General features: G+C 49.3%; 1 protein-coding gene across 1 annotated transcript in view; it reads right to left on the reverse strand.

Annotated features, from left to right (window-relative positions):
• SMOX (spermine oxidase) overlaps positions 1 to 14,104 on the reverse strand; it is a 35,478-nt gene extending 21,374 nt beyond the window's left edge. The window contains exon 1 of the mRNA XM_052651083.1: positions 13,938 to 14,104. The gene's annotated coding sequence lies outside the window, so the exon portion shown is untranslated. The remainder of the gene's footprint in view (positions 1 to 13,937) is intronic.
• Between the last annotated feature and the right edge of the window lie 5,305 nt (positions 14,105 to 19,409).

The raw sequence follows: 19,409 nt of genomic DNA on the forward strand, positions 1-19,409 counted from the left end.
TCCTCGTTTGGGACTACCTTTAACACCATGGTTTTCATGGAAACCATGGTTCACAGGAAAAACCCTCAGAGAGGACCCAGAGTGCAGGGATGAGGTCTAACTCTAAGTGACCCGGGGAAGACTCTGTTTTCTCATCTGCAAAATGGGTATTGTCATCACATCTGTTCTCTAATGGATCTTGGGCTCCCACTCAAGTTTTTGGAGGGATATATGTTTTGCTTCCCTCAAGATGCAGCTTCCCCCTCCTTCATAGCAGAATTATTCACAATAGCCAAAAGATGGAATCCACTCAAGCATCCATCAATGGATGAATAAACAAAATGTGGTAACTGCATACAATGGAATGTTATTCAGCCTTGAAAAGGAAGGAAATTCTAATACAACAACATGGATGAACCTTGAAGACATGATGCTAAGTGAAATAAATCAGTCACAAAAGGACAAACACTATATGATTCCACTCATATGAGGTACGAAGAGTAGTCAACTTCAGAGAGACAGAAAGTACAATGGGAGTTGTCAGGGACAGGGGAGTAGGGGAAAACGGAGTTAGTATTTAAAGGGTACAGAATTTCAGTTTTAGTGGTGATGGTAGCACAACAAGGTGAATATATTTAATACCACTGAGCTGCATGTTATGGATAAAGTGATAAATTTTTTGTATATTTTACCACAATAAAAACAACAATAAAATTGAGTGAGTGCTACTCTGTGACAGGCTCTTGCACAGAAACAGCCAGATGCCTCCCCATCAAGGATTGGGGTGACAGGTGTATGCGTGTGTGTGCATGCGTGTGTGTGTGTGTCTGTGTGTGTCTGTGTTATTCACTCAGTCGTGTTCAACTCTTTGCGACCCCATGGAGTGTAGTCAATCAGGCTCCTCTGTCCATGGGATTTCCCAGGTAAAAATGCTGGAATGGGTTGCCATTTCCTTCTCCAAGGGAATCTTCCCAACCTAGGCATCGAGCCCACATCGCCTGCACTGGCAGGCAGATTCTTTACTGTCTGAGTCGCCAGGGGTGACAGGTGCCACAGAGCAAAGCAGATAAGGGGAGAGGCAGCTGCTCTGTATGGGGAGGTCAGGGAAGCCTCTCTGACAGAGTGACACCAGAGCAGAGGAAGTGAGAGGCAAGAGGGGGCCAGAGCCTACAAATGCTGTGGTGACCTCCTACGGATTTGCTGAATGAAGGAATGTGGGAGTGAGAGCAAGGATGGGGTCAGGATGACTTGGGTGGCCAGTCATGACACCAGGACCAACCCTTACAAGTTCTCTGTCAACTGGTCGTCTCCTTTCCCCCTCACAACAAGCCTGTGAAGTAAGAAAGACAAAAATTGGTTCAGGGACCCACAGGCAAGAGAAGGGCCCTGGTGGCCTGATTCCAGAGCCCAGTTCTTTCCTTGGGGCTTCAAGAGAGTTAGGAATGCTCCTCCGGGCCACCTCCCATCACAGGGCTGAGCCTGCCCCCACACAGCCGAGGGCCCCTCTCCCAGCCCCACTGCATAAGGCATCACCTGCAGGCGTGGCCTTACCCAGCCCCTGACCTGAGCTAATGTGCCCACATGGAGATCCACCCATTCAGAAGACAGGGCACTTGAGGCCAAGGAGGGGTGAGCTGGCAGATGAAGAGGTAGCCTCCCGGCAGGGCTTCTCCCCTCTCCCTGCCAGGAGCCACAGCCTCATAGTTCTGGAGGGAAGGAAGTCAGCACAGTCAGCAGTTTCCAATGACTCTTTCAAAATCACTGACAAGAACTGAGGCTTGTGAGACAGCTCGGCCAGGCGCAGTTCCCCCTTGCCTGCCCCTCGTGACTCTGCACAAAGCCGATCTGTGCTTCAGCTCCAGCCCCGAGGGGGTGGGGGGCTCTCTAAGTAGAGTGGGGACCCCACTCATGGCTCTCTCAAGGAAAGAGTTTCCTCTCTAAGAGAGACTCTGGAGCCACAGGTGGGGCTCCCAAGCCACGGGTGGGGTCCCCATTCTACTCAGCGCAGGACTCAGGCTCCTAATGGCATAGTTGAGATATCCAAGGCTTTTGCTGGTTCAGGCAGCATTTGCAGGAAGAGGCTCCCCTTCATTCTAAGCTCCCTTCCTGCAAAGCTCCCTTCCTGCAAAGCTCCCTCTTCTCTGCTCATCACCCCCAAACTCAACATGGTTTATCACAGAGCACAGGTGGCATGCATGATCATGAAGAAAACATCTCTCCACCGTCCAGTTACTAAATAAACCCCAGAGCAAATCTCTATTTATTGAGCCCTTCGTGTGCCGGGCCCTGTGCTGGGCACTTTCCATTCATGGCATCATTTAATCCTCCCAAACACCCTGGTGCCCATTTAAAAGATGAGGAAACAGGCTCAGAAACGTTCACAGGTGTGACAGAGGACACCCAGACAGAGTGAAGGGCAAAGCAGGCTTGTCAATGCCCAGCTCAGCTCTCTACCCTGCACTTGCCCACCTCTCAGGCCCTCGGTCAGCCTCCCGGGGCAGCAGGCCTGAGGATAGTCCTCGATCTGGCACTTCTGTCTTACCCCTCCCCACACAATGGCACTGTACAAACTGTACCAGGCACCCAGGGCTAGCTACACTGCCAAAACTTGCTGCCCAGAGGCCACTCGCCTCCTGGCCAAGGCATTAGTCAGGTGGGCTGTGGGTCCCATGGGGACTGACTTAAGGCTTGCCAGACCACAGCCCTTTGCCCTTGGTTTTACCCTCCATAAATAGTGACAAGGATAGTGATTTTGGTAGCACAAAAGAAAGTTCTAAGAGCGGCTAAATGATAATTCCCTCTAAACAGTCACCTCTTCTCTCTGGCCCAAGATTTTCCTCTCCTGGTAACTCCAAGGTGGTTTAACTGTGCTCTCCTTATACAGGATCACCCAATAAAGAGCTCTTCATAAAGTTCAACCCTGAAGCAGAACACCACCACCCTCCACCCCTGCTATCACCTGCCAGCCTCAGAAAGAGCTGGAACCAAGTCAGAAAAGCCAATGGTGTTCATTTCAAAATGCATATGTGGGCCCCATGATTTAATCCATAAAACACCTACAGAGTTTAAACACTGAGCTTAGACAATAAACATATTCTTCAAGTTCTTTTGTTGAGTTCAAAGACAAACTTAAAAACTCACCAGCTTTTAGAATCAAGAAAAGTCTGTTCTTATAATTCTATCATCGCTGTTACCACTATTTTTCCCTGAGTATGTCTGAGGTACAGAGGGCAATGCCAAGCATTTGGCATGGAATGTTTAGGTTTATCATGTCAATATCCCCCTTCTACAGAGGACAAAACTGAGTGAGTTTCAGAGAGGTTCCACAACCTATCATCTGGCAATCTAAAATACACTAAGATATTAAGGCTCAGATTTGACTCTTTCTTAAAGCCAGAGAATGAATCAAATTCATCATCTTTTCTTGAGTTACTTTCTCAGATTAACTCAAAATTTTGCACTAAGTGTATATGATTTTTTAATTTTCCAAAACAGAAGAAAGTAAAAGAGATATGCGCGTTCAACACTTAAAGACCTCACTTGAAAAATCTTTGCTATGAACATTTGCCCACTGGTGGTCCTGTGTGTCTCCTACTTAGCTGACTTAACGTCTAGCTATTTGCCTGTCCACTGAGAGCACCCATCAGCCCTCTCTCCCTGGAGTCAGTAGTTTGGGGTGGGGCTGGGCTGGACTGGCCTGGGGAATAGGTCTGGTTGTGGGTAGGAAGGCATGGTTGAAGGTGTGGAGATAGGCTCTGAGGGGTCTGTGACTTGAGAAAAGGGCATCAAACCAGATGTCCTAGAACCCAGATTTGAGACCCAATCATGCTACTTGCTGGCACTGCCAGCATTCCCATCTTTGGGAAATAGCTCATGCCCCATGCACCACAAGGAGAGGAATTATGTGTCCATCAGGGCCTTGGACAAGGCTGCAGAAGGTGGCTGGGTTCTTTGTTCTGTTTCCTAATAAATTACAACTCATTTCCAAGTGCTGCTTCTCTTGGTCTTAAACCTTCCTTAACACCCTCCCCCAAGAAGCAGCTAAAGAATCTACCTGCCAGTGCAGGAAACATGGGTTCGATCCCTGGTCTGGGAAGATCCTACATGCCACAGGGCAACTCAGCCTGAATGCCACCACTTCTGAGCCTGTGCTCTAGAGCCCAAGAGCTACAACTACTGAAGCCTGCATGCCTAAAGCCCTTGCTCCAACAAGAGAAACCACCACAACGACACGTCCAGGCACCACAATTACAGACTAGCACCCAGTCACCACAACTAGAGAGAAGGCCACGGCAGCAGTGAAGACCCAGTGCAACCGAAAATAAATAAGTTATTTTTTTTAATGGAATCTAGACTGAGAGGCAGGGGTACTGAATTTACCTGCCCCAACACAGCTAAGCCACCCTGGTTTGGCTGAATCCAAATGTTTTTCTTCATCCCCTCCTACTGACTCCTGATTTAGAGAGAGCAGGAGAAACCTTGGGTTCCTGCCTAGTTGAAGAAAGAAACAGGGGCAAAGGAAGAAGAGAGTGCAGCTGAACTGGGTAAGAAAGCTCACTGAGCACCCAGGGCCTCCCTGAGAGCTGTTGTCAGCAAGTAGGGCTCTTACCCACATGCACTATTATGGCAATTTCTGGATCGTTGTTTGAAATGCCATACCATCACCTCCATCACCTCCACCTGAGCTGCTGACCAGAGTCCTCACACCTCAGAGGAAATGAGGTGTGACAAGGGGCAAGGAAGGGTGACCTCACTGACCTCCTCTCCCAGCTACAGGGGAGGCAGGAGGAGCACAGGCCCAGGGATTCTCCGTGTCTTACACTTTAGACACCCCTTCCGAGAAAGTGACAAAAGTGAGATTCTTAACCTTTTGGGAAAATGACTCAGAGCTCTGAAAATGACTATGAGCAGTTCACTCATCCCTGGCCCCATGCTTGAGACATGAAAGGGCACAGCAATTCTCTTAGGAAGCCCAGTAGGGAGTCCTGTACTCCTCACCCACCATCACACCCAGCCACTTTTCTCACTAAAACACTGTTCTGATCAAACCACTGCACTGCCCAAAAGCCTTCAATGGTTCCCAGTGGCCTAATGAATGAAGACAGGTCCCTGACACCTCTTCCCTGCCCTCGGGCCCTTTGTCTTCTGCACACACCCACTGGACCCCAAGACTCCCACACCCAGACCTGGCCCATAGGGCATGTGAAACCTCCGCCTTCTGCCCAGATATCCCCACCCTGCTAGCCACTCCCCTAGAAAGGCAGTCCTCACTCACTCTTTCTCTCGCCCTTCCAGATCACTCTTCTGTTCTAATCAAGACCCTACCCCAAGCCTCAAGGTGAGTGCAAAGAAAAAGAGAGCAAGCCGGACTGTCAGGCAAGAAAAGGGAAATTTATTAGAGTGAAGCGAGAGGGTGACTGGCCCTTAAGGAGAATTCTGACAGGGTCTTTCTTATACCCCACCAATGAAAAATTCTCTGAAGGGATGGTTAATTTTTAGCCTGTAGTTGAGTCCTGTGGTCACGTAGCCAGAGGTCTGGAATCTGGTGGTCTCATATCTATGAGAAGGTAGGCCAGTGAGAAAACAGAATGTCATTTGGGCAATTTGGTCATTTCAAGGATCGCTGTGATTTTATTCTTTGTTTGCGAGGTCAACATAATGAGCCATCAACAATGAAACCCCATGTGGGCCCTATCAACGCTCTCTCCTGACCTTCAGTTCAGTTCAGTTCAGTCGCTCAGTCATGTCCGACTCCTTGCGACCCCATGAATTGCAGCACACCAGGCCTCCCTGTCCATCACCAACTCCCGGAGTTCGCTCAGATTCATGTCCATTGAGTCGGTGATGCCATCCAGCCATCTCATCCTCTGTCGTCCCCTTCTCCTGCTGCCCCCAATCCTTCCCATTATCAGAGTCTTTTCCTGACCTTTGTGCCTTTCAAATCTCTGACAGTCTGCTTCCCTGGATCCTCCTGGAGACACTGCCTGCAGCCCTTTCAATCACACTAAGAGCAGGCAACAAGAATCTGGGTGTTACACAACCCTAAAAGGGAGATAGCATTATCCTCACAGTACCAATGAGACTGAGGCATAGAGAGGTTTTAGCCTGTTGCCCAGGAATCACAATCCCACTCTCTGAGATTAAAGGATGGGAGAGAACTTGTAGGGCAAGAAGACAGCAGGGGATGATGGGGTAGGAGGCCCTCCCAGAATCCCTAAGACTCAGGCCTGGCTACTGTTGGGTCCCTTGCTCACCCACCAAGTGAAGCAAAGCTTCCTAGAACCCGAGTCCTAGAACCCAGGACTGGTTCTGGGCCCCAGTCGCCTCCTGGCCATCCCTCCCTCTACAGGGCTCTTTTCTTCCACTGACTGTCCAAACTGAACCCACACCACCAAGTCCACCTCTCCCAGGAAGCTATTGCTCCATCCTACCTCCCCTCCCTGGCACTTCTGGGCCCACCTATCACCCATGTTTATAGTCTCTCATGGAACAACATCCTCCCACATCAGCCCCTCCCATCAGGTGTTTTATTGGTCAGTTAGTCATTATTAGGATGTCTTCAAAAATTTTTCTTTCTATGATCAAATCAGTTTAGGAAATACCAGTTTCTTTTCTACAGGACTTGTCAGAGTCTTTTAAATGCATTCTGAATCTCCCACAGAGTTGTAGAGTGGCTTTTCCAGTTTCTACCCTTGCTTGTCCCCTGAAACCTTGAGGCTTCTCAGAACAGTCTTTGAGAAACACTTCCTCCTCCCAACCCCTCAGGCTTCCCTGGTGGCTCAGCAGTAAAGGATCAGCCTGCCAAAGCAGGAGATACAGGTTCCATCTGCAGAAGGAAATGGCAACCCACTCCAGTATTCTTGCCTAGGAAATCCCATGGACTGAGGAGCCTGGCGGGCTACAGTCCACGGGGTCACAGAGAGTTAGACACGACGACTAAGTGCAACAGTCCACCCTTCAGGACAGCCTGCACAGCAGGGAGACCATGGGTAGGAATCAAGGAGGGGAGCACCGGGTCCCCTTTTAGGAGTTATGAGTGACACTTTGGGAGCTCAGCCTGAAAGCCCCTCGTGGCACTGCCCAGGGCAGCAGAACCAGTGTCTTTAGCGTCTGCTCTTCCTACCTTACTCCTTGGAAGGAAAGTTATGACCAACCTAGATGACATATTCAAAAGCAGAGACATTACTTTGCCAACAAAGGTCCATCTAGTCAAGGCTATGGTTTTTCCAGTGGACATGTATGGATGTGAGAGTTGGACTGGGAAGAAAGCTGAGCGCCAAAGAATTGCTGCTTTTGAACTGTGGTGTTGGAGAAGACTCTTGAGAGTCCCTTGGACTGCAAGGAGATCCAACCAGTCCATTCTAAAGGAGATCAGTCCTGGGTTTTCTTTGGAAGGAATGATGCTGAAGCTGAAACTCCAGTACTCTGGCCACTGCATGTGAAGAGTTGACTCATTGGAAAAGACTCTGATGCTGGGAGGGACTGGGGGAAGGAGGAGAAGGGGACGACAAAGGATGAGATGGCTGGATGGCATCACCGACTCGATGGACATGAATTCGGTTAAACTCTGGGAGTTGGTGATGGACAGGGAGGCCTGGCATGATGCGATTCATGGGGTCGCAAAGAGTCAGACACGACTGAGTGACTGAACTGAACTTCCTACCTTCCTTTGGGTAGGGTGACTGCCTACACTTCTGCTAGGGTCTAGAGGGATGACCAGGGGCCTCAGATACTACCTTTCAGGCTATGCAAAGCCCAGAGAACAAGGGGTCTTGGGAGACTCCCCCAAATCAAGCTGGACAGCTCTTCTAGGCAAATCACTCTCTGTACTCCATCTTTAGCACATGAGTTTCAGTAGTAATCCAGGATTAAAATGTATTAAGCTGCCATTCTGGGAAGATGCAGTGTTCCGTTCAACAAACCCTGCAACTCTCCCCACTGCTCCCCAGGGAGAAGACTGAATCCCTCAATTGACAGGAAACTGAGGCCTCAAAGCAGAGCAGACACTTGCTTGTAGTGACCCAGCCAGGGGCCTCCCCACACCCACGTGGCCCAACAACAACTCATGCAACCACCAGGGCAGCTTCAAGGACTCACGCAGGCCAGGCGGCGATAAGGGTTACTTGCTGGGGGGTAATGGCTCAGCAACTGGGGAGACTTTCGGGGCTTTGAGGAGAAGATGGCATGTCTAGGGCTGGAGTCAGCTGTTTCCCTAATCTCCTTGGCCACACCCTGGCTAGAGGAAGGGTGCTCACCCCAGATTGGCTAACCATAGGCCGGCTTGGCTGTGGGGAGAGATAAGATGCCCTACATGCTACCCACGTGTCATCTTGCCCTGGGGCAGTCACCTAAGATACTTTCTCATGGTTTTGGGAGCTCCTCAAAGTCTGGCAACCTAGAAATCAGGCTTGTGTTCCCAATCTGAGACCCAAGTTCCCAGAAGCCCCTCACTTGGCCCCACCTCCCAACAGAGTAGCCCCTCCATCCCATACCCTCTTCATAACTCCCCTCTGCCCTACCCTCATACAAGTAGTCTCTACACCTCCCCCAACACAGTCCACAGGAGCCAAGACAGTCTCATTTACCTGTTTCAGGTCTCACCTGATCTGTACCCATCCCTGCATCTGCCTGGCCCAAAGTCCCCAGTCTCAACCTCACTACACAAAGATAACCCATAAGCCAGCAGCATCACACCAACCAGGAGCTTTTTAGAAATGCAGAATCTTGGGCCCCATCCCAGACCTGTTGAAATGGAACCTGAATATTATTAACAAGCTGCCCAGATGACCCACATGTATGCTAGAGTTTGAGAAATACTTTTATAGACCACTGATGTAATCAAGTCCTTGCATTCATGGCAAGCTTCAACGGCTCCTTGGGGGCCTAGTGAATCAAGTCTAGACTCAGTGACTTGGCAATCAGTGCTTCAACTGACTTGTCCAGGCTTGGGCTCCTGCTCCACCTCAGGAAAACCATCCCATCCTGTGTTAGCCAAAGCCACCCAGGACTTCAAAGGCCCCTTAAAGCACCACCTCCTCCAAGAAGCTGTTCTGAACCACGTTCCACTATATCACATCTGGCTTGGCTCACTCTTATATCCTGATGAGTGAGGACCCAGTCCTGTGTTCCCAGTGGCTCCAAGCACCAGGATGGGGCACAGATGTCAAGTGCCAATTCCAGGTAACAAGGCCCAGGGTCAGTTATTGGGAAGTCCACACTCAGCTCTAGCCTGTCTTCACCTCAACTCAGCAGACAAGGACTCGGGCAGGGTGGACAAGCCCATTGCATACTTCAGAGAAGAAGCACTCCTCAGAAACATGGGCTTAATGAGCTTCCAGCAACAATGTGGAAAATGCAGAAGAGAATGCCTCTGAATCTCCCTCTTTTCCTGGGGGACTGGGAGGTCTGCTGAGATAGATAAGCAGATCCCCTAAAACCTGGGGTCAGAATGTGGAGCAAGGAGACTCCATCCCTGTGTGGTCAACAAACCTTTTTTCTGCCTATTTAGCCAGGCCCCTGGAAGGCCAAGTCACCTGCCCCGAGGCATCCTCATGACCAAACAGAAAAGCCTCAAAGGACAGGGCTGCCACACCCTCCTGCCCACCCCCTCCTTTCTGGCCCAGTTCCTGCAGGCTGGCATCCCATGAGAAGTCCTTGCTCCTTTGCCCTGGGTCTTCAAGAAGGTATTCAAGCATGGACCTCAAGGAGTTCCTGGCTTCCACAGCCTCTGGGGATCAAAGAAAAAAAGTCTCTGGACTCTCATTGTACAGACACAGAAAGAAGTAAGGACAGGGCCAATACTGAAGTAGAGTAAGCTCTTTTCAGTTCCCATTTCTCTGTTCCCCCAGCTCTGCTCCCACCTTCAACCCAGCTCTACTTAGACCCCCATCCAGGTTTCCCAAGGTCAAGTCTGAACCTCCACCTCATAACATCCTAGATTGAATCCAGAACAGGCTAGTTTATCTGCAGAGCTCCTATCTGACCTCTCTGGAGTCCCCACAGGCAGATGAAGAGGGCAATGGGGCAATGCTGAATCAAAGACGTGACATTCTAATGGTGGCATCTCAAGCAGGGAGCTGCTTTTGTACCAGAAGAAAATGTCCTCCCTAGCTCCCCAAAATCGCATTATGCATGACACCCTATTTGGCTTGGGCACAATGCCCCTCCTAGAAGAAAAGGAGAGGCATGAAACAGACAGACTCAGCCACCCACTCTGAGTAAGGACCCCTTCTCCCTTAGAGGGTTTGACTTCTTTCCTACCTCTCCAGCCCCAAGGCCAAGCACCTTTGGGAGTCAGGAAAAATAACACTTGGTAAAAAGACTTCAGCTCACATGTCTGAGAGGTAAGAAAGAAGTGACAGAGTAGAGTGACTTAGAGCATGGATTCTGAAGCCAGATTGCCTAAGTTCAAATCCTTGCTCTGTGACTATTGAGCTGGATGACTATGCCTTGGTCTTCCAATCTGTAAAATGGGAATAAGACCTACCTTATAGAGCTGTTAAGAGGATGAAAGGAGCTAATGTTTGCAAAGTCCTTAAAATACTGCCTGGCACTCAGTGAGTATACCAGGGCCCTGGACTAGCCTCTTGGCCTCTGCTCAATTTCTCCCACCCAGGACACCCTCTTTTCTCCCTGTTCTATCCCAGCTCAAAGCCTTTCCTAGGCATGCCAGCCCAGTTGTGATCTGAACCCCAAGCCCCTAGGTCTAGCACTCACTTCACAGTGTTATCTTGGTCCATCACCAGTCTCCCTGACTAAGGCTGCGCTTCCCGCCCCCAGATCTGAGGACCCTTGACTCCTAGCCCTTCATTCTGAGAACACTAGCCAAACAGCTCATTTCTCAGCTGGGCTCCTTTGTGCAAAGAGGAGAGCTGTGGGTGGGAAGATAAAGGACTAGAGACCCCCAGACCTCAGCTTCTTCCTCCCCTTCAACTCTCTGCCCCCAGGGCTGGGTACCCAGCATTCACCCAAGAAAGTAACCTGAAATAAAGCTCTGGCTGCCCAGGCCATCTCTAGTTCCTGAGTTAGAAAACATACACAAGCACACAGGTACATACCCTTCTGTTGATCTAATCTGGATTTCCACCAAAGGGAGCAAAGGAAATCATTGATCCCCAACCCACAGCAATCCACATCAACTCCATACCCCCCAAATCCATCCAATCTGCCACTACATGTACAGGCCTGCCTTTAAGCCATTTGCACCGTCTCTACTTCCCTTTTCCCACTGGCCCCCTCAGATTCTTGCAGTGATTTGCACAACTGCTTTCAAGGAAAGAAAATAAAAGTCCTATGATCACTTGAGATTTACAGGGGGCTCCTGCACTGCCTGACCTTCCCACCTGGCTGAAGATTTCCTGAGTATTGGCTACATTCCAGGCATTCTGCTAGATGCTCCAGATGCAACAGTGGGCCAGTCCTTAGGACGCTACACAAAGTAAACAGACAGCTGCAACAAATGGTTATGAACTGTGATAAGCACAATGAAGAAAGTAAACCACGTGCTATGATGAATTACAAAGAATGATGGGAAGGCATATTTGAGGTAAGACCTGAAAAATAAGAAGGAGCAGAGCAGTCCAGTAGAAAACATTGGAAGTACATTCTAGGCAGAGAAAACAGCACAGGCAAAGGCCACAGGGCAGGAAAAAGCTTAAGTGTTCAAACGGCAGACGTGATTCAGGTGTGGCTGTCAGAAAAATGCAAAGGGGACAGTGGTCAGGATTAGCCTAGGGGAGGTCAGCAGTGACCAGATCATGGGAGACCTGAAAGGCCAGGGGAAAGCTTTGAAATTTTACTCCAAGTACAAAAGGGAGCTGTTTAGGCTCTTAGAGGAATGAGACTACTCAATATTTTTCTAAATTGTTCTTGTTGCTGTTAAAATGGATTTGAGGAGGCAATTGCAGACTTGGGGAAAGCAGGCAGAAGCTACTACAGTATTAAGGCAAGACAGAAAAGATAGCTTGGCCTGGGGCAGTAGCCTGGGGCAGTAGCCTGGGGCAGTAGCATGGAGTCAGAGTATGAAGAATAGGCCTGAGATAGATTTGGCAAAAGAACTTGCTGTAGTACCAACTATGGAGAGAAGGAAAAAGATGCCACCTAGTTTCCTGTCTTTGACAGCAGGTGGGTTATTGGGCCTTTACTGAGATGGGAAGGCCACAGGAGGGTCATGCTTGGGGACTGCAGTCAGAACTCTGTTTCATCCATATTAAGTTTTCATACCTATAACATCATAAATCATTAGATTGTGGCTGGATAGAGAGGTCAGAACTGAAGATAAAATTTGCTACATAAAATTATGAGAATGAAAATGATATACATTTAAGATTTGTGCTTATAAATTAATGTTTGAAATTAATGATTTTAAAAATTATAAGAAAAAAATGAGAGCTTGAGGGGAACATAAATAGAAGGGACTCAGGAGAAAGGAGAGGGCTAAGAACAGAGCCCAGGATCCTCCAACATTTACAACTGTGTGAAAGAGTCATCCTTAAAAACAAGTAAGGAAGGGCTTTGGTAGGAGGAAAGGGGGTTTGTGAGGAAGAAAACCAAAAGTCAAGACAGGACATTACAAAGAATGATCTAGACCAAGGGAGGTCGAGGAAGATCTGCTTATAGGGGAGTATAAACCACTGGAGACCTTTACTAGGGCAGTTTCAATGAAGCAGTGGGACCAAAGCCAGGTCAAGTGAGCTGAAGAACAGAGAGACCATAGGTACAGGCAGCTCTCTGGAGAAGTATTACTGTGAAGGGAAGTGAGGTCATTGTAGCTGGGGGAGAATGAGGGATGAAGAAAAAAAGGTGGGGGGGGGTCATAAAATGGAAGGGGGGGGGGTGCCAAAGCATGTTAAGAAGGTACTGTTGTGAATGATCCAAGAGGAGAGGTAACTGAAGAATGAGGGACAGGGAGCAGACTACGTTGGAATCCTAGTGGAGGCATTAGCTGGAGGCAGGAACTGGGATGCTTCGACCCCAGCTAACTAGAGGAAAGAGGAGGAGGGGCAAAGATGCAAAACGCAGACGTGGGTCCCTCACTACACACTTTCAGATGCATGCATACCCATTCCAATGACCCCCATAGACACCTGCCGTTTTGCTGCCTGCTCCAGACACAGACAAGTTACCCACCTACTTCGCGGTCTAGCACGGGATGTGCCACCACCGGCAGATCCTGCAACCAACCTGTGGGCACAACTCACCACAGTTGCCAGCTACAGCGCTTGTCTTATCAGGCCATGCCTTTTCCTGCTGCAAGCTCCGAGGGGGTCCCCAGGCCTCTCATCGGCTCTATCTCTAAGCCCCTCCCCCAAATTGAGCACTCAACACTCCCTACCCCTTTCCGAGAAGGTAGGGAGCCTAACCTACAGCAGCCTGCGAGCCCCTAGTTGGCTCTTCGGAGAGAGCTGCTCCCCACCCTGTCCGGGGGACTCCTCCCATACCCCCCGCGAGGAGACTGCCTGGAGGCCCTTTGGGAGGACGGCCCAGCCTCTTCCAGAGTCCCGACCATCGCCCTGGCGCCTTCTCTTCCCTCCCCAGCGCCCACCCTCTGGGTCGCCCGAGCAATCGCGGGGCGTCAGCGCCCGGCTTTGTCTGCTCCCACCGAGGACGCCCGCCGGGCGCACTGGGTGCTCTCCTGTCGCACGCATCCCCAGGGTCCCGCCTGCCCTCCACCCCAGCGCAGCCCCTGCCCCGGGAACCACCGCCACCGGGTCGGACCGCCGCCTCCCGCAACACGAGCAAAGGGGCGCGGCACCCACCGCCCCCGCCAGCCTCCGGGAACACCGGACACCGTCGCCCTCCCGCACGACCGCCGCTCTAGCTGCCGGAGCCCCGGACCGGCCGAGCCCTCGGGGCTGCTGCGTGCCCCTCACCCTCCCGCGGTCGACTCAGCCCCAGCCTGCGCCCGAATGGGGCCGGCGGCCGGGGGTCGAGGATCGGGGAGCAGGCGCGTGCTGTACCTTTCCCTGCTGAGCCGGGGAAGAGAGTTTTCCGCGAGTGGCGCTCCACCTCGGCCTCCTCCGCCTCCCCTTCTCCTCAGCCGCTTGGCTTCCTCCTCCAGCCGCTGCTGGGACCTTAGGGGCCCGAGCCAGCCGCCGCGGCCTGTGTGGGGCCCCGTTCAGCCTCACGTCCCCGACCAACCCCGCCCAATCCGTTCAGGCCCAGCCCCCGCTCCGCCTCTAGGCGGGGACGCGCCGAGCTCCTCCCGGGCTCAACTGGACAGGGGCGAGGAGGCTGGAGGCCGCGTTGGCAGAGGACCTCTGTGTCCCTTCTTGCAGAGGGACCGGGACCCAGCGCTCCCCACCTGAGCTCCAACGTCCCCTCCTCAATCTGGGCACTTAACGTTCCCACCTGCCCCCCAAGAGAAAAGCAGTTAGTCCAGCCCTGCCTGCCCTGTGCTTGGGCATAAGGTGGAGCCTGCCAGGCAACAAGCAGAGCTAGGGCCCTGGACTCAGTTTACCTGCAGAACTCCAAACCCTACCGTCGAAAGGAAGAGGAACCTCTCTCTCCTCCCCGAGCTGCCTTCACTTCCGCAGATCCACTGGATCTCAGTTGGGGGCGGGGGGAGGGGGGGTCCCTAAGGGGCTTCCTCTAGCCTCAGATTGTCTGCAACACCACTTCACACCCAGCCACCACCACCCCTTCCCATGCCACCTCACATTAATACTGGTGCGGAAATCTCAGCATCTCTGTACACTGGTGCCAATCAAATCTCAGAGACAGAGTCTTGGGTGAAGTAGGAAAGGATAGCTTTAGTGCTTTGCCCACAAAGGAGGCCACAGCTAGCTCATGCCCTCAAAACTATGGGTCCCAATTTGGGGAAGATAGTGAGAAGTTTTATATTAACTGTTTAAAGAGGGCATGATCAGCTCCTGGACATTCTTCTGCTGGGCTGGTGGTGAGGTAACTAGGAGTCAGCATCATTAACCTTCAGGTCCAACTGGTCTAGGGTCTACCTGCTTGTGGGCAGCATACCATCATTAATCATTAACTTGCCCCACCTGGAGCAGGTTTCAGTATCTATGAAATATCTCAAAGATGTTGTGTGTATCTCTTGAATAGCAAGGAGAGATAAAGGGGCCTTCTTCAATGAAGAGAAATAGAGGAAAACTATAGACTGGGAAAGACTAGATATCTCTTCAAGAAAACTGGAGATATCTAGGGAACATTCCATGCAAGGATGGGCACGATAAAGGACAGAAACAGAAAGAACCTAAGAGAAGCAGAAGAGGTGGCAAGAACAGAAGAACTATACAAGAAAGATCTTAATGACCCAGATAACCATGACAGTATGGTTACTCACCTAGAGTCACACATCCTGGAGTGTGAAGTGAAGTGGGCCTTAAGAAGCATTACTACGGAAAAAGCTAATGGAGATGACAGAATTCTAGCTGAGCTATTTAAAATCCTAAAAGATGCTGCTGCTAAAGTGCTGCACTCAATATGCCAGCAAATTTGGAAATCTCAGCAGTGGCCACAGGACTGGAAAAGGTCAGTGTTCATTCCAATTCCAAAGAAGATCAATGCCAAAGAATGTTCAAATTACCAGGCAGTTGTGCTCATTTCACATGCTAGCAAGATTATGCTCAAAATACTTGAACAAGCTAAGCTTCAACAGTACATGAAGCGAGATGTACAAGCTAGATTTCAAAGAGGCAGAGGAACCAGAGATCAAATAGTCAACATTTGTTGGATCATGGAGAAAGCAAAGGATTTACAGAAAAACATGTGCTGCTACTCATTGACTCCACTAAAGCCTTTGACTGTGTGGGGGTCAAAAGAAATTGTGGAAAATTCTCAAAGAGATGGGGCTACCAGACCATCTTGCCTATTTCCTGAGATGAACCAGACATGGAACAACTGACTGGTTCAAAAACTGGGAAATAAGTACGATAAGGCTGTATATTGTCAGTCTTCTTATGAAACTTATATGCAGAGTACATCATGCAAAATGCCAAGCTGGATGAATCACAGATGGAATCAAGATGACTAGGAGAAATATCAACAACCTCAAATATGCAGATGGTACCACTCTAATGGCAGAAAGTGAAGAAAAACTAAAGAGCTTCTTGACGAAGGTGAAAAAGGACATTGAAAAAGCTGGTTTAAAACTCAACATAAAAAAAACTGAGATCACAGCCTCTGATCTCATCACTTCCTGGCAAATAGAAGGAGGGAAGGTAGAGGCAATGACAAATGTTATTTTCTTGGGCTCTATAATCACTACAAATGTGACTGCAGTCATGAAATTAAAAGATACCTTGCTCCTTGGAAGGAAAGCTATGACAAACCTAGACAGGAATTAAAAGCAGAGATATCACTTTGCCAACAAAGTCAATATATTTGTTTCCAATTTCAAGCTTGGTCTGTTTGCAGCATGACAGGCCAGTTAACCCAGCAGCAAGCTATTGAGACAAGGAATGACTTTATTCAGAAAGCCAGTTGACAGAAGAAAATGGTTGACAAATGTCTCAAAATAACCATCTTTTGGGGGTCTGGATTCCAGCTTCTTTTATAGGACAGACTGGGGGAGGAATTGAGGAAGTAAAAGCCAAGTCTATACCCCCACCACTAATGCCAGAGAAGATGAAGTTGAACAGTTCTATGAAGACCCGCAAGACCTTCTAGAATTAACACCAAAAAAAGATGTCCTTTTCATCATAAGAGGTTGGAATGAAAAAGTAGGAAGTCAAGAGATAACTGGAGTAACAGACAAGTTTGGCCTTGGTGTACAAAATGAAGGAGGGCAAAGGCTAACAGTTTTGCCTAGAGAACATACTGGTCATGGCAAACACCCTTTCCAACTACACAAGAGATGACTCTACACATGGACATCACCAGATGGTCAATACTGAAATCAGATTGATTACATTATTTGCAGCCCTGAAGATGGAGGAGCTCTATACAGTGAGTAAAAACAAAACCTGGAGCTGACTGTGGCTCAGATCATGAGCTCGTTACTGAAAAATTCAGACTTAAATTGAAGAAAGTAGGGAAAAACCACTAGGCCATTCAGGTATGACCTAAATCAAATCCTTTGTGATTATACAGTGGAAGTGACAAACAGATTCAAGGAATTAGGTCTGATAGACAGAGTTCCAAAGAACTATGGACAGAGGTTCATAACACTGTGCAGGAGGCGGTGCCCAAAACCACCCCCAAGAAAAAGAAACACAATATATACAAATAGTTGAGAAAAAAAAAGAGAAGTGAAAGGAAAAGGGGCAAAGGAAAGCTATCCCATCTGAATGCAGAGTTCCAAAGAATAGTAAGAAGAGTAAGAATAGTAGGAATAGTAAGGAGAGATAAGAAAGCCTTACTTAAAGTAAAGACTGCTGCTGCTACTGCTGCTAAGTTGCTTCAGTCGTGTCCGACTCTGTGCGACCCCATAGATGGCAGCCCACCAGGCTCCCCCCCATCTCTGGGATTCTCCAGGCAAGAACACTGGAGTGGGTTGCCATTTCCTTCTCCAGTGCATGAAAGTGAAAAGCGAAAATGAACCCGGTCAGTCGTGTTCGACTCTTAGCGACCCCATGGACTGCAGCCCACCAGGCTCCTCCGTCCATGGGATTCTCCAGGCAAGAGTACTGGAGTGGGGTGCCATTGCCTTCTCCAATCTTGCAAATATCTGCTGGAATGGCCAACCTCAGAGAGTGTGTGCCTGTGCTCAGTTGCTTCAGTTGAGTCCGACTCTTTGTAACTCAATGGAGCTACAAGAGCCTGCAAGGCTCCTCTGTCCATGGGATTATCCAGGCAAGAATACTGGAGTGGGTTACCATGCCCTCCCCCAGGGGATCTTCCTGACCCAGGGAGCAAACCTGGTCTCCTGCATTGGCAGGTGGATTCTTTACCACTAGCACCACCTGGGAAGCCCCAACCTCAGGGAAAGTGGAAGTGAAAGTTGCTCAGTCTTGTCTGACTCTTTGCAATCCCGTGGACTATATTCTCCAGGCCAGAATACTGGAGTGGGTAGCCATTCCCTTCTCCAGGGGATCTTCCCAATCCACAGATTGAACCCAGGTCTCCCACACTGCAGGAGGATCCTTTACCAGCTGAGCCACAAAGGAAGTCCAGGGATGTATTAATCTCTTCAGGCAGAGGGGCAAGGTTCCCCAAGGCAAGTCATTATGTATGATTATAATAGCAAAAACAATGAAAAACAAAGGTTAAAATCAAAGAAACAGATACATCATGGAGTCAGAATTGGCTCTTCCCTGCAACACAGTCAAGGGTATGGTTTTTCCAGTAGTCATGTACAGATGTGACAGTTGGATCATAAAGAAGGCTGAGCACCAAAGAATTGATGCTTTCCAACGGTGGTGCTGGAGAAGACTCTTGACAGTCCCTTGGAATGCAAGGAGATCAAACCAATCAATCCTAAAGGAAATCAACCCTGAATATTCATTGGAAAGACTGATGCTGAAGCTGAAGCTCCAATATTTTGGCCACATGATGCAAAGAGCCAACTCATTGGGAAAGACCCTCATGCTGGGAAAGATTGAAGGCAAAAGGAAAATGGGAGCAGCCCAGGATGAGATGATTAGATAGCATCACCAACTCAATGGACATGAGTCTGAGCAAATCCTGGGAGACGGTGGAGGACAGAGGAACCTAGCATGCTGAAGTCCATGGGGCCACAAAGAACTGGACACAACTTAGTGACCGAACAACAACAATCCCTTGATGGGGAAACAAGACCTTGCCCCAAGGCTGCTCTTGACTGTTTCTCCCTGGTCTCACTCCTCCTCCCTTTCCTAATTATCAGCTGTTTGAATTTACCCATTGGAACTCAGGGAAGGTCATGGAGGCTGCATGAAGATTATTTACAATAATCAAAGAAATGGGGGACACAGAAAGGCCTTGTGTCCAGAAGCCCCACAGGACACTGCACAGTATCAATCTTGAACGTTTAACTGCACGAAGAGGAAAGTAGGGTGGGAGGGGGAGCATTCAAATCACTGCAGCCTGTCCCTTCACAGTATATGACCTTGAGTGGAAGTGGCCTCTGTAAGAAAATATTTTTCGCTTTTATCCACTGCCTCATCCTCGATTTAATAAAACCCAAAGCAACTCTAAGTGTGAGGGTCAGTTTTTCCTTAAAGAGCAAAAAAAACAAAAACCCCCAAAGATTTTGAGGTTATTTGTTCATTTATTTTCTACTTGAGATTCTGCTCCCTGGTAGTCTTTCACTGCTCTACTTTGATGGCGGGAAGGAGGGAGTGTCTTTGACAATTTCATTCAATTTAATCCTGTGAGCATCTGCAGGGCTCCCTGGTAGTGACAGAGTCTCAGTCCAAGGGGTCAAGCCTTCCATGGAAGCTGAGCCCTGCCTGAACTGAGTCCACTAAGCTCCTCTGTCCATGGAATTCTCCAAGAAAGAATATTGGAGTGGGTTGCCCTGCCCTCCTCCAAGGAATCTTCCCAACCCAGGG

This window comes from Budorcas taxicolor, chromosome 13 (genome assembly GCF_023091745.1).
Source record: "Budorcas taxicolor isolate Tak-1 chromosome 13, Takin1.1, whole genome shotgun sequence".
Taxonomy (NCBI): Eukaryota; Metazoa; Chordata; class Mammalia; order Artiodactyla; family Bovidae; genus Budorcas; species Budorcas taxicolor.